The 14,018-nt window shown below is 34.0% G+C and overlaps 1 protein-coding gene across 10 annotated transcripts in view; it reads right to left on the reverse strand.

The window, feature by feature from the left end:
• The window catches only part of RALGAPA1 (Ral GTPase activating protein catalytic alpha subunit 1), a 228,295-nt gene that overhangs the window by 12,259 nt on the left and 202,018 nt on the right, over nt 1–14,018 (reverse strand). The gene's annotated exons all lie outside the window — the stretch shown is intronic.

Below are 14,018 nucleotides of genomic sequence, written 5' to 3' on the forward strand. Positions count from 1 at the left end.
TTTAAAATGTTAATTCAGTGGGAGATACCATAGCCAGTTACATTTACAAAAGATTATTGATTGAGAAAAGAAAAAAAAAAGAAGAGTTAAAGGTAAGTCTATATTCATTACGCATTTGACTTAGACTGTGATGTCTTTTGCCACCTAAATGACTTGAGTAACCTCTTCTTATACTACGATTTATTTTATGTATCAAATATTGAAATAATCTTAATTCCAATTCCTGGCAATCCATTATTTTCAATTCTGGGGTTGAACTTCAAAAGAATTTTACTCCTGAAATGGGTAGCAACAGGACAAGATGCTATATTGAAAGGAATTTATGGATGGATCATATAGACGTTTTTGAGTGTTAACACAGAAAAGTAATATAGCACACTTTTAAAAGAGGGTATATGGTTATAAATGAAAGGGGATGAAACTGATGGTTCAATCTAAATAATACCACATATCTCACAACTTGTTGGAAAGTACTTTTTTCATTGGGGGAGATTCACAGCTGCCGAATTTTCTGCAGTTAATAGAGTCCTTTGATTCACAGCAGTGCCCCTTGTACAAAAAATACTGGCCTTTGTGTATTACCAGAAACTAATTTTCTATTTGGCTGAAAAGGGAAAAATGGGGTTATTGCTTCTCCCTCCTACAGAGCTTTTCATTATGCCTGATGCACTCAACTTCTAAGCTCTTCTGAGAAAAAAAATAACTGAAGAGGCAAGAGGTAGAAAAATGAGCTTGTTAGCACATTAGAAGTGAAGTATCTTGGTGGGCCCTAGAAATTCCCAGTGGTGTGTTAACTTATCACTCTATGCATGCTGGCACTGATAGTCTCCCAATTGATCACTCTCTTTTCGCACCAAAGGTGCTGCCAGGAAGCAAAGGCTGAAGGCCCACAGGAGAACAGTCTGCTATCAAAACAAGCTGTTTTTAAAAGTCTACTTGAATGGGTAAAATGCTTCATGAAAAGTAGGGTGGAGACACCTACCTGCTTTTAAAAATGCTCTACTTTCAGAGGGCCTATAAATGAAATATTTTACTTTACCTTATTATATTTAGAGTTTACACAAAAATTAGGCAGAGAGAAAGCAAATTTAATATTTCTAAAGCAAGGAGATTATTAGAGCAAGAAATGAATATCTAGAGAAGATACATTTATTTTTTATTTTTTTAACATCTTTATTGGAGTATAATTGCTTTACAATGGTGTGTTAGTTTCTGCTTTATAACAAAGTGAATCAGCTATACATATACATGTATCCCCATATCCCCTCCCTCTTCTGTCTCCCTCCCACCCTCCCTCTCCCACCCCTCTAGGTGGTCACAAAGCACCAAGCTGATCTTCCTGTGCTACGCGCTGCTTCCCACTAGCTATCCGTTTTACATTTGGTAGTGTATATATGTCAATGCCACTCTCTCATGTCGTCCCAGCTTACCCTTCCCCCTCCCTGTGTCCTCAAGTCCATTCTCTACGTCTGCATCTTTATTCCTGTCCTGCTCCTAGGTTCTTAAAGATACATTCTGAAGTATAATTCTATTTCACTATACAAAAGGAGATTCATAAAACTCTGAAGAAACCCTAATAGAAACTAAAATTATCTAGACATAATGTATTCATTTTGTATAAAAACACATGATGTATTTAATAAAACTGCAAAAAAAATCGTAATTAGAGAAAATGATGCTTTCTAAAACAATTTTTTAAGTTCAAGTATAGGTGGCAGAGTGAAGGAAAACAATCATTAATGGTTGAATTTAAATGAAAAACTGCAACGGTTATTACAAATTAGCCCACTGTCTGAAGTTTCCTTCTGGGGGATTATTTTCAGAAAATACTGTTAGCTTAGTAAATTATTATAGACTACAGTAACTCACCTTCTAAAAGCTAAATATTCTAATTTTCCAAGTGTGATGTAGTCAAATAAATAAACAATACGAAAGCAACCCAATCTACAGTACTTACATCTTTTCCCCTTTTACTTTGGAAAACATATATTAAGGAGATATAATGAACTCTAAGTACTTAAACAATAGTCCTGAGTCCACAAACAAGGTATTTTTTGTGATTGAGATGATGATAAAGTTCCAAACAGTGATGTTAGCATCTGCAATGGTAACCATAGTCCAAAATAGTTAATTCCTATATCTCCTTATAATATGTTAGACACTTATTCCTTAAAAGGCAGCTCTCTAGGGAAGAGTTATTAGTACCTATAAATTGAGTGGCATACGCAAACTTGATGGCTAATAACAACAGGATAAGCTCAAGCTATATTCCTACTGTGTGTTGCCACTGGCATTGAAATTAAATAAATTGAAATGCGTGAAATGATAAAAAGATGATGATAAACTTACAAATTCAGAACAAAATTTAAAGTACAAGTCTAAGTTGAATTAAGATGGTTTTTGTTGCAAATCTAAAACAACCCAAGCCAAAAACTAGCTAATAAAAAGCCATTTGATGAAGGAGACTTTTAGCTGGTAGGAATCTTTAATACAGAACTAGCCAATCAAAAGAAATAACACACAGGTGCTGCAATCACAGCAATATAATTATCCACTAATCCTCCTTCCTTCTACTTTCTGCAAAAATAGAAATGGGGGGAAGGAATATTACCATTCTAAAAATAAGAAAAGGGAACTGAATGATTTTTATAGTATAAATAGTTTAAACCCAATCTGTACTTCATTAATATGAAGTTAATATCAGTATTCAATTAACTACTTTTGATTTTAAACTTATCATATGAAATAATAATGGCCCCCTGTCACTGTGTCAAGCCCAGCTGTTATGAAACTAGGGTTCAGTTTCAGCCCACTCCTGGAAAGAGACGCATGAATTCTCTGTGCCACAGTTCCTCTGAATGTTAAATGGAGATCCCCCCACCTGCTCCTATTTATGTCATAGGGCTGTTGAAGATAAAGGATATAAATACAAAGTAAACCAAAAGTCCCTCTACATCTGTGATGAAAATAGTTATTTTGACCTTTGACTCAAGTCTTTGTAAATAGCAGGTGCTGTCTCCACTAGGACAATTTTCAGTATCATCAGTTTAAGAAATATACCTGTGTACATGTGCAAGAACTCTGATAATATTTCTTGTTTACGTTATGTACAAGAGGAACTTTTGACTTATTCTGGTAAGAGAAAACTCTGATTCCTCATGAGAAAAAACACAATATGAAGAAAAGAGACTGCAGACAGTTAATTAGAAACACTTTTTTCAACTTTACTAATGTATAGGGAGAACAGATAAAAGGTAGATTTGGTTTTTAAAGAAGCAACAACCCTTCATTCGCCACAATAATTCTTAATAATACAATGTAATTTTGAACTGCTTCTGCTGTCAGAAAAGGCATAACTTTCAGTTTTATGATCATTAATTCCATGGCACGCCCAGGAGGTTGTATAAATACTTAGGTCCAATGTAATTTGTGACTAGTCTCAAAGAAATAGAAATTTGTGTGTGTGTAAGTATATGTACATGTGTATATGTATGTATGTTTATGTTTGTATATATGTATGTTGTACATAGCAAGAATACAAAGTATAATTTTTCACAAAAAGGAGTTACGAAAATTACAGACAGACAACAAAGGCATATCATTGCTTAACTAATTTCCTCTTAAATTCAGGTTTAATATTTTCTTTCCTAAACAAGAAAAAACTACCAGCTCCTTTTTAAGTAAAGGCAAAGCATGAAGTGTCTGTATCTGTGCTCAACAGCATAGCCTCAGGGATTTAGGGCCCATTCTGAAATTCCTAATTTAGTAAGCACTTGCCCACACTCATATTAATGTGGTTTCTTTGCCATTTTAGCAGTCAGGAATTTCATCTCCCTTCTCTGTATACAAAATTCCAAGAACAGTAATTGCAGGAAGAGAAAGAGTTTTACCTATTAAAAATTTCTTGCAAGTACTACTTACAATATTTACAAAGTCTGTAAGATGGTTGGTAGTTTGAAATTGGCTATGGTGGGAGTTTTCACATCATAGAACTCAAAAAATGCCACAAATCAAGGCCTCCTCCTGCTCTCCAGAGCCAGTTGTTAAGCATCGAGTGTGCCTCATTCCTCACGCTTGTTCTCCTAATAAACTAGTGGGAGACTAATGTCTGAGGGTGGAGGCCATGCCTTTTTATCTTTATATCTCTAGCACCTAGCACAGGGCCTAGCAGCACTCAATGACTGTTTATAAATTATAGAATGAATGAATAAAGTTGGTTTGGTAGTTGATTAGGAGCCTGTTATGCAGACAGCCCCCTTCCTCTAATCTCACTTTGGCTCCCCAGAGACAAAGCCCTTTGGGGCAAATACAGTTGGGACTCTCCTAGGATTGAACTTAGAGAGAGAGTCTGGTTCCACCCCTACCCTTAATCTTGCTGACCTTCTCCGGAAGAAGAAAAAGTGAGTAAAGCACAATGTATACATATGTAAGGTGTAACATTAAAAGAAAATTGATATTAATTTCTTAAAAAATTATAACAATTGCCTACAGAAGAAATTCTATAAATGTTGAAAGTAATTACAACTCATTACAATTTAGCATTGAAATAAACATTTTGCCCTATTGGTTGTGATAATTTTAGTTAGAACTAGAGGAAGGATACAACAATGATCTACAAACGTTAATGTCAGGAAACTTAGCAAAATCAGCAAAATGTTTATTCAGCAATAAGCCTTGCCTCGAAGGAGAATATAAAGATTCGCTCAGAAAAACAAAGCTGCTGACCGGTAGAGTTCGGACTAGAACCTTGGTCATTTAATAGTCCAGTGCTCTTTCTACAGACAATCTCAATGATCTGGATTTTAGATGGGAAAAAAAAAAGTATAAAAGGCATTTTAGTCAGCTCAAGGATGGCCAACACAATGACTACTAGCTTAAGTTCTAAGACTGGCAATTTTTCAAAAATCTTTGTTTATATACTAGAATATCATATGTAGTATAGTAATAAAAATCCATGGCATGATCTAAAATAAAACTGAGAAAATAAACCACAGTTGACTTTTTAGTTCTAAAAGGCCTTGAAGTATCTTCAAACATTCTGAGTCCGTATCATTACACAGGGTCTTGAAAACTTAATGAAAAATAAGAATTTTATTGAGATATAGCATATGGGTAGATATATTCTGCAATTACATCTGCAGGATCTAATAATTATTATTATCAGGAGTAAAGTGGCATACTTCCCTGAAATATACAGGGCAATTAAGTATCCCATGGACTAATAGGCACTGCTCATTTATAAAATAAAAGTAAACTATATTGCTTACTTTATAAAGAAGATCTAGTAAATTAATTAATACTCCATTTCTTTCCTACAGTAGCTAATTTCTTTAAGAAACATGCAGTCTAGTTCATATGCAGTAAAAATAAAATTCCCCTAAATAAATAGCATGAATCTTGGAATTATTTGTACTATGTTATTAGAAATTCTGAAAATCTGCAACAGGTTATGACCAATTATTGTGTATGATTTTTATGATGCTTTATATTAATGAAATTCTTTAGTAGTTGATACTATCTACACCATGAAGGAAAAGCTGTGATTTGTCAGAGTAGACAAAGCTGGGCTTTAATCCATCCTTTTAAGCATGCTGCCAAGTCTATATTGTTTTCACTGCGTCTCAATTAGGAGACAGGCAGGACACCTGGTACTTCTTTATCTAAGTCCCATGGGCTGCCAGATGACTCAAAATCCATAACAGGTGCTAAGGCACTGTGAGGACAGTCCTATTATTGAAAGCTGGAGCTGTATAAAATTTGGACCATATATAATTGCTCATAAATCAGTCAATTACTAAATGAAAACATTAAGTAAAACGTTGATAAGCCCAATTCTAACAAACTTCATGTAAATACATTTAAAAAGATTAACCTTAAATAAATAGGATTAAAAATTTAAACCTACCTAAAGGTTCTGAAAATCCTTCCTGATTTAATAATCTAATAATCACTGGCAGTTTCTAAAAAGGACTAACATGGTTATCAAATACGTGTATCTATTACACTTTCATGAAAATGGTATGAAACAAAACATCTAAAAGAAAAACTAAGTTACCTGGATTTCAAATTTAATGAAATTAAAATTTTGTGCTCTCCTTCTTGGTAAGATCTGCTTGAAAATACTACCATTAAGTAATAATGAGACTTTCATAGTCAACAGAGACCTGCTTCAAAATTACTAGTATTACAGTAAGAGTTTAAAAAATATTGGGGGGAGACTAGGAACAATCACTGTGTTGTTCCTCTTAGGAACAAAAATTTCAGTACATTAAGTTGAGGAAATGAATGTCTGCGTTTGGACTAAATACTAAACTTGGGTTCTATGAGAAGACTGCAAAAAGGAAAAAAATAACTAAGTGAAATTTTACAGTGTACAATTACTTAAGTGTTATCTCTACCTAAATGTGCACTAACTTAATTAAGATTCTGTTTAAATGCTATAATTATCAGGAGTACAAAAAAAGTGATTTATTATCATGGTAAGTAGTTACAAAGTACAGCAAACTGTCATTTAAGACAGTGTCATAGCATCTATGATAAACAGTATATTGGCTTAAACTAATGCACTATATGCCCCCAGGGAATAATAGGCTCAGCGACTGGACTTTAACATTAAAATCTACCCATTAATCTTGACTTAACTACAATCTATTCTGCAGTAAAAGGAAGAATGGGCATTCAATGAATTACTGTTTTTGAAATATTGCACTGGTGCCCATTTACTAAAATAATTTAAGGGGACATGAAGAGATGCAATACTAGTAAATCTTACAGACTGTTACTAATTTTATAAAACATGCATTTGATTTTCCCTCAGTTTAGCAAGAACACCCCATTTTCTAAAATCTATAGATTGAAAATTTTTTCTTAAAATATTTCTCCCTGATCCTTTGAAAGGACATGTTGCATAATTTACAATACTGCAGTATAATTTAGTCAACTTAAGTTCTGCTGAAAAAAGGAATCATCTATGGAAATATACTGTGGGGTCAGGATCCTGGGGGCTGAAAAAGCTTTAATTTTTTTAAAGTTGTAGATCATTGTTTCTTTGCATCAGAACCTCCAACTGCTTGATTAGACTGACCAGAAGAAAATGGAAAGGCCCAGAGTAGTGTTTATACAAATATCACAGCATACAATGCCTCACATAACAAAGAAACAACACTCACATTTAAAAAAGATATCCAAAATAGAATTCAAGGAGAGAAAGACAATTATGAGTGACTGAAATAGGCATTACCTACTCATTTAAATGATAAATCCAGTATGTAACCTTAAGATTTGCTTAGTGGATTATTTTAGCACTTACGATTGTTATGCATAAAATTAATTTACATTTTTATATTAATATTGCTTATATGTATTCAGACGATATTTGGGAATTCTAAAAAGCACAGCGTAAGCCAAATCTGTCTCTAACCTTATCTGATATATTAAATGTGCTGGTTTTAATCCACTTTCCCTCATTTTAAATTTCTATCAAGATAACAAAACATTACTTTCATTTCATTTAAAGGTAAAAATATAATGAAGCAAACCGACTTTTGCTCTGCTATAATCTGGTGGGCTGAAAATAGATAATGGCATGTTAACAAGGAATTACTACAGGTGGTTGCTTAAATATATTTATTTGCTTTCTTTTTGATAGTAGGTATGTGCTAAATAAAAGTCAACACGCTTATCAAAAGAATAAGTAAATGTAGAAACATCAATTCTACAACAGCTATTTTTGCTTCTTCTCTTTTCTGAACAGCAATTAGTAAAGCAACCCCTTCTCCTCCTCCCTAGTGCCGTCAAGCTGTTCAGAGCAGTTTGCAACTCGACAATGGTACCATTGTGAATGCTCTCTGGGCTTCCTTCCCACAGAGAGTTAAATGGGCAGTTCCTGCTGCCCATGATTGGTGTCCAGTGAAATAATACTCAAGAGCCAGGTTTTATCAGCTTCACGCCAAAGAAGTGAAGCCAGGGAACCCAAGCCTTCATATCATACTGGACCATATGCCAACCCTGATGGCCCCAAAGGTTTATCACTAAGAATCAGGATCCATCATGTCCCTTGTGAAATTTCATTTCGCATACCTTATGTGAAATGCAAAGCTTCACTAAAAACCGAACCTTCTTTGCAATTGGCATGAACAGATGGACGGTAACAGTGGTTTGGCAAGCAAAAGTTAAAATTTAAATAGGCTATATTCTAGTGTTTGAGAGGAAAAGCAGTTAGAAGAAAATGGGGAGATTTGTGATCCATAGTTTAATTTCAATTCCATTACTGAGTTATTAAAAATTCAATAGCAAAATCCCATATATTTAGTAAAAGGAAAATAATGGATTAAAAGCACTGCAATTCCTATGTTAAACGAGGTTAGAGTAATTTCAGCTTTACATCCTTCCTTCTTTGCTCTCTGAAATCCCCAAATAGCATCTGAATCTACTGCTGTTTTTCTATTTAAATAAAGGCTAGAATAAAACTTACACATTATGCAGTAGGTGTAGTTAATAATGTGAGCATACCAGTGCACCTTCATCACTAATATCAACAACATAGCGTTTGATAGAAAAAAAAAAATCCTTTTCTAGCAAAGGTCAGAAGTTAATAAAGATGGAAGTAGAGAAACTTCCAAGTTTTGTTGTTTTTAGGGAACAGTCTGACAATCACCTGATAGAGTTCTCCTATTTTCTTTCTGGTACACTATGATATAACCCAACTGTCCATAGATTGGCATATATGGACCATACTGTCACACTGGATTTGAGAAAACAGGTAAAGTGGTGGTGCTGTTTTCTTTTCCTTTGCTATTAACGCTGTGAAGCCAATGTACTATCAGAATAGGATAAAAAAACTTCATTTGTCAACAACATGTAAAAGTATAACAGTATGTAAAAACACATTTTCTGAGCTCTTGCTACATGACAGACAGGCTGCTTAGTGCTTCATGTGGATAATCTCATTTAATCCTTACAACACTCCTGAGTTTGGTACTCCTTTTACAGATTAAATAAAATTAGACATAAAGACAGTGACACACTTAACAAGTGGTTCTGGACTCTGAAGCCCAGGCTGATTACCCAACAGTCAGCCTCCACATTTTTAAATATAATTAATTTATAATTAAGGACTATAATTAAGGACAGTCTATACTTACCAATATTATCTTCTGAGGAAATGATCTACAAAAGACGGTAGATACATAAAGTTATGCAGTTTCTCAATAAACTCACTTTCTTCTAACATGAAATGGCAGCAATATTGATGGGCCTCCCTAAGAGGTTTTATAATGTTCTATCGTAATGAATGGCAAACTGCATTAGTGGAGCCAATCAATTACATTTCATTTCGTTTTGGCTCTCATACTTTTGCAACAGGTTCTTTACATTTGAGTAGTAGAACTGCAGGGATAACAAACTGTGACTAATTGAAGAATGATCATTGACTTCTGGTAATTTGTCTGATAAAGTTAAACAGAAACCCAATTCTGGCATTTACGAAAAAGTCAAATCTAAACAGATTAGAAGAAATCAAATAATATTGGTTTGGGAGGAAAGAATATTAAATCTAGGAGGAAAGTGTTTTTTAAAGATACTATTTTATTTTATAACATCCCCCAAAACGTATATTTCACAATATTATATATGTATTACATATATATATACACACACATAAAGCCTCAAAATATAAATTACAAGACTTATAACAGACATGCTGCATTCCATCTACTCAAATCTCACCCTTTGAGGCCCAGATTTTCTATACATTCTTCCCTGATTTTCTTACTCCAAAGTAATGACTTTTTCCTTGGAACTCCCACAGCATCTTATCTACAACCGTACTGTGACACATTTTACCTTGTGTTATAATTTTTAGTGAACATATAATTATCTCCTCTATTAAATTATAAGATTATTGAAGAGATTACCATCTGATTTGTCTTTGCATTTCTCTCAAAATCTTTACCATTACCATTTAAGTGATCAATAAATATTTTTGATAGAAGAAAAACAGTACAGTTGCATCTTTTGACCTGGTGATGGTTAAACTGTAATTATTCACCATACAGTATATTTAGGATTTATACTCTTTTTTCAAATTATATTTTGCAGTTAGGTTAAGAAGAAAAACTTAAGAAAATTAGGACATGGGATGTGGTTGATTTTATGTCAACTTGGCTAGGCCATGGTACCCAGTTTTTGGTCAAACACCAGCCTAGATGTCGCTGTGAAGGTATTTTTCAGATGTGAATACCATTTAAATCAGGAGAAAAGTATATCAGATTACTCTCCATAACGTGGGTGGGTCTCATCCAGTCAGTTGAAGACCTTAGGAGAAAAGACTGAGGTCCCCAAGGAAGGCAGGAATTCTATCTCCATGATGCCTTCTGACTCAGACTGCATCAACTCTACCCCAACTCCCACAGATTTCAGACTTGCCAGTACCCACAACCGTGTCAGCCAATTCCTTAAAATCAGTCTCTCTCTTTATGTACTTATGTATATACACACATCCTACTGATTGTTTCTCTGAGAACCTGAATACAACATGACTATATACTGTAACTTCTGAAAATTTCTATGTATAATAAATCTCGTATTAAAAAGAGAAGCCTTAATGTAAAGGTTTTAAAAAAAGGGTTTTTAAACTGTAAAATGAGGAACCCATTCCACGGCACTATCAGATTCAGAACTTTCAGAACTTCCAAAGCCAGAAGAGAAACAGTACATATTTGATAGCAACATATTTAACATTTATACATAGTCAAAATGTCCCTAGGATCAAAACAAATAATTAATTTAAAATTTTTATTTAAGGAAAAGTCATGATAGCTAAGATCATGAAATTAATGCTTTGGAATTATTATTCCTAATACAAAAAAGCCAAAAACAACAAAATAACCCCCAAACCCCACCAACACACACATACACTCTCTTTCAACAGGTAATTAATAAATGATGACTAAGATCAACCTGAAATACCCCTCAGGTCCAATGGTTACTGAGGATGTGCCTACTCCTTCTCCCCAGTGATGCATTTCAGTTCTAACTGCATGATCAAACCAATAAATTGAGCTCGAGACAAAAAAAGAAACAAAAAAAAAACCCCAAAAACCTAGCTGACAAAGTCAGAGGTTGCAAGAAAATGCTTTTCAAGTACAAGTAATGCAAGAAATAACAAGTGAAGTAAAGGAGAGGTTTCAAAGCTTGAAAGACAGTCATCAATACTGACAGATTACTGTAATTCTGGCTGCCAGCATGATCGATTTGGGCAGCATATGACAATCAATATTGTCCTCATTTAGTGAACAACATTAGATTCACAGATACAGAAGATGTTCCTAGGATAAAATTTAAGCTGTACTTAATGATCATAAATAGCACAATTTATGCTGTGGAATCTTAGTGGGTACTTTTACTGGGCATAAAATAACTGACACAGCAGTACAATTATCCAAATATAATTGAGTTTATTACATATTCTTTTACTTCTTCATTTCTCTTATGAGGATTAAAATAGTAACTGATGGTTTTCAAAGCCTACTTCTATCTCAGTTTTTGTTGTAATTTCTTTTGTTTTATTGATCTGTTTTAGAGCGCATGATTTTTTTTCCTTAATGGAAGCTTAAGGAAATTTGTCAAAATCTGAATTTGTCAAAAATATACATTTAAAATTTTATTATATTTCTGAAATATGTATTGTTATTTAAAATGAAAAGACATTTATATTTCAATATCTCAAAAACATCTAGTTGTAATTTATTGTATAAACTTTCATTTAAAAATCAAGTAATTGGGCTTCCCTGGTGGCACAGTGGTTAAGAATCCACCTGCCAATGCAGGGCACACGGGTTCAATCCCTGGTCTGGGATCCCACATGCTGCGGAGCAACTAAGCCCGTGCGCCCCAACTACTAAGCCTGTGCTCTAGAGCCCACGAGCCACAACCACTGAAGCCCGTGTGCCTAGAGCCCATGCTCTGCAACAGGAGAGGCCACCACAATGAGAAGCCTGCGCACTGCAAGGAAGAGTAGCCCCTGCTCACCGCGACAATGTGCAGCAATGAAGACCAAAAATAAATAAACAAAAAAATTTTTAAAATGAATAAAATCTATCTTTAAAAAATATAAAAGTCAAGTAATCTATCAGTACCTATATGAAGTTATTTCCTCCAACGTTTAGAATTAATATACACCTTTGTGAATCTTTGTGAAAGATGACTACATGTTCTTCAGATTAGCAAAGGCTGAGTATCTCTATTATATATTTAAATAGCATGGGAAAATAACTTCTATATAGCTTCTAAATTCAAGCTTCTAAGTCAAGAAACATTTGTTTGATCTGTCTGATTTAATATTTTTACTCTGATAGTTCCAGAAGTGGTTTTCCTGATAGAAGTTGCTCACATCTGCTGTGTAAATAACGTGTTCATGTTTACTGTTTTCATCTGAAATTATCTCTCTTCATCTTAGAATTTTCTCCAATGTGCTATTTATTAACATCTCAGCAAGATTAACTATTAAGAGCTTCATGAAACAGGCCTAAAAATCCAATCCAATCAATTAACCAACCAACCAACCAAACAACCAAACATAAAAACCCAATTAGGCAATTCCTTGCTGTTGGGTAGAGCTGTTTCATATTGACTGTAATCTTTACACATAACAGAATTAATCACTGCACAAAATAATGTACCTTATTTCATTTACTAGGTGCATCCAAATTCATTATCTCATTTATTCTTCACAACAATTCCGAGATGGGTATTAGCATCTTTTTTACAGATGAAGAAAGTTAGGTTTAGAGATTCTGGGACTTGACTAGGATCACAAGGTAGACCTCGGGTGGCATGGACTTATATACACTACCGAACGTAAAATAGACAGCTAGTGGGAAGCAGCCGCATAGCACAGGGAGATCAGCTCGATGCTTTGTGACCACCTAGAGGGGTGGGATAGGGAGGGTGGGAGGGAGGGAGACGCAAGAGGGAAGAGATATGGGAACATATGTATATGTATAACTGATTCACTTTGTTATAAAGCAGAAACTAACACACCATTGTAAAGCAATTATACTCCAATAAAGATGTTAAAAAAAATCAATGTTTCTAACTGCAAATCCAGCTATTCTACCTCTAGTGTAACGTGCAAATCTGAACTAGTCCTTAAGAGTATGAATTTAGGCACAGGTAAAAGAAATTAAGCTATATCCTCACTTTTAATTGGTATACTTGAACTACTTGGTAAGGTGTGCATTTTACATGTTGTTTGTATATCAGGCCTGAAATAGTTTGTGTGAGTTCAATAAATTGAGTTCCTATTGACACAAGAGGCAAATAAGAGTTTTGTATTACAATCTAATCTCGCTCTCATCACTTTCCCAAAAGATTTAAGGCATTCTTTCAACTGTGTCTTAAATGAAATGATGGAGAACACTAACCTCAGGATAAACATCAAGATCAGGGGAACTGTAAAGAGGCATAGGTCAGAAAGAAGTCAATCTCAGTAGAGTTGACAATGCAGACAAAATTAGTTTACAGATAATAATCTGTATATTCCTTATAAGATTAGCTACCTTTCTAGAGATATTCAGGATATAATAAACTGAATCCTTACATTTCATGACAATGACCACGTCAAATCTGAGTTTTCAACTCAAAGTGAAGATGTAACCGCTACATATAAGAAATGCTATATAAATGACATTAAGCTTAAGCAATGTAACATGCCATGATCCACCTATAATTCCATTCCACAGTATCAGAATACGTGAGAAATTACATAGAAATCAGATTGCTTAAGTCAATTTTCATTAAAAGAAGAAAACGTATGTGGTAGACTTATGATAAATCCATTTCATGTGGAATAGGACACAGGATATTTTTAAAAGCCTTCCCTGTAAAGCTTAACATCTACAGTTTATTATATAAAAGAAAAATAATTGAAGTGTTTTGAATAATGTAGAAAAAGTATATGGAAACACAAATCCATTTTAGAAAGGAATATCAGAAAACAATTTAAATTTTAAAACTGT

This window comes from Monodon monoceros, unplaced genomic scaffold (genome assembly GCF_005190385.1).
Source record: "Monodon monoceros isolate NGI ecotype Baffin Bay Population unplaced genomic scaffold, NGI_Narwhal_1 Super_Scaffold_21, whole genome shotgun sequence".
Classification (NCBI taxonomy): Eukaryota; Metazoa; Chordata; class Mammalia; order Artiodactyla; family Monodontidae; genus Monodon; species Monodon monoceros.